The following is a 2,480-nucleotide window of genomic DNA, read 5'->3' as shown; positions in this document are numbered from 1 at the left end:
ATAAACGATAGTATGGAATTTTCAAGTATTTTACTGATCATGAAATCTTTACCTTAAAGGTGGTTTCTTTCTCAAAATTTTTATTCTGAGTAGGTCAAACATGACCTCTCCATTTCTGGAATTTATAAAGCTTCAAGCTCACCAACTATCAGTCATGTGACCAGTCTGTTGCAAATGGCGCTAGGCCACTCATCTCAGTACTGACGAAATGCTATTTATGTACTCAGTGGGACTTTATTCATTTAATTCACTGTTGTTTTTAAAGTGCTTATTTCCATTGGCTCATTCGTTGTTCTCCAGTTTCAGACGTTTCTCTTGAGGTTCAGCTTCATGGTTTTTCTTGGCTTGTTTGTTTTTTTCTTCTTCGGTTTGTTCTTTTTTTCTTACAAATTCTTGTTTTAAGGGAAGAGGACCAACAAGGAGGAAGTGAGTGTTGGATTAAGATAGCTGGACTACCTTGTACAAATTGAATTGAGTGTATAGGTCTTTACCTTCATCTACTTGGTCTTCTATCGTGTTTTCTAATGACACACAATCTGTCATTGCTCCTGGACCAAATGTCACCTGCAAAAAAAAAAAGAAGCAGAGTGGAAGTATGACAAGAAAAAAACACCAATGGTGTTTGTCACTTCTTGTCAAACTCCCACTTTCCATATGCTGTTTTACATGAAGTGCACCTATTCCAGGAAAAAAAGCTCTTTTGGGAATATTGACCAAGCCAACCAGTCCAGCCATTTCGGACCAATCCGGTCCAGCGATATTCAGATTGATCCAGTCCAGGCAAGTCCAGTTCGATCCGGTCCAGCTATTCCAGACTGATCTGGTACAGCCAAGTCCAGTCCGACCCGGTAAGCCAGTCCAATTCAATCCGATCCAACTATTCCAGTTCGATCCGGTCCAGCTATTCCAGACTGATCTGGTGCAGCCAAGTCCAGTCCGACCCGGTTAAGCCAGTCCAGTTCGATCCGATCCAGCTATTCCAGACTGAGCTGGTACAGCCAAGTCCAATCCACTCCGGTCCAGCCAAGTCCAGTCCGATCTGGTTAAGCCAGTCCAGTTCGATCCGATCCAGTTATTCCAGACTGCTCTGGTACAGCCAAGTCCAGTCCGTTCCGGTCCAGCCAAATCCAGTCCGATCCGATCCAGCTATTCCAGACTGATCTGGTACAGCCAAATCCAGTCCGATCTGGTTAAGCCAGTCCAGTTCGATCGGATCCAGCTTTTTCAGACTGGTCTGGTACAACAAAGTCCAGTCTGATAAGGTCCAGCTGAGTCCAGTCCGATCCAGTCAGGCCAAGTCCAGTCCGATCCGGTCAAGCAAGCCAGTCCAGTTTGATCCGATCCAGCTATTCCAGACTAATCTGGTTCAGCCAAGTCCAGTCCAATCCAGTCACACCAAATCCAGAAAGATATTTAGATCAAATCTCACAATAAGGTTCAAATCATATCAAAGCACAAGACACAAATTGCACTCACCTCAGGGTCGCATTCTTCTTCGGGCAAAGGTGTGGCCTCCTTTAAAATCGAAAATATCATTAAATTGCCATTAGTTGATTTGGAGGAGTGAATGAGCGTATGCATCTAAGTAGGTATTTGAGTGTCATTGCATTCCATTACAGTCCTATTCGCCAAGGAAGTAAAATACAGCAAAGAACAACAAACACCACATGGAATACAAAAATTTGCTTTTATCAACTGAGTTGATAATGAAAATTGGCCACCGTACAGAGATTCTGAAAGCTGACGTTTCGAGCGTTAGCGCTTCGTCAGAGCGAATCGAAGAATTATGGGTTATGTGTAGTTTTTACAGTAAAATAGGAGCTACGCTATTGGTGGTAACATGGCAACGTGAAAAATAGGAATAATTATATTAGTTAAATGATAAAACCAAAGTTTTTGTATACTACTTCCCCACAGACGCAGCACCACAGTTTCTTTCGAAACTACCCCCTTCACCACATTGAATAGATGCTTCTCATGGTGGTGGACAAAACACTGACCCCCAGTCCATGGACTACCCTAAAATGGACTAACTCCTAAGAAAACCATTTTGATTGAGTACTATTGAAAGAATTGAACTGATTATAAAAAAACCTCATTTATTTTCGTGCGCATGGTGACATGCAGCTAAATACAAGAACTGCACTGGTTTCACTTCACTTACATGATGTAATAGGCTATCATAACAATAACATCATCGAAAGGAAACCTTTTTAAAATGGCTGCTGAGACTTAAATACTGTTGATCAACACTGTTTAAAATGGGTGTTTAGGTTCAGGTAAGCACTGTTTGAGACGTGGCTTACATATAGACAAACAGTACTCGTTTGAAGTAGTATTTACATGGGAGTCCATTTGGGTAGTCCATGGACCGGGGGTCAGTGTTTTGTCCTACACCACTTCTCATCCATTTTCCATAACACTCATCACACTGCACAGGTGCAAATGAAAGACAGTAACAGCACCTTCTCTCACTTCAG

This window comes from Montipora foliosa, chromosome 6, assembly GCF_036669935.1.
Source record: "Montipora foliosa isolate CH-2021 chromosome 6, ASM3666993v2, whole genome shotgun sequence".
In the NCBI taxonomy this organism is placed as follows: domain Eukaryota; kingdom Metazoa; phylum Cnidaria; class Anthozoa; order Scleractinia; family Acroporidae; genus Montipora; species Montipora foliosa.
Note: the sequence above shows the minus strand (reverse complement) of the source record.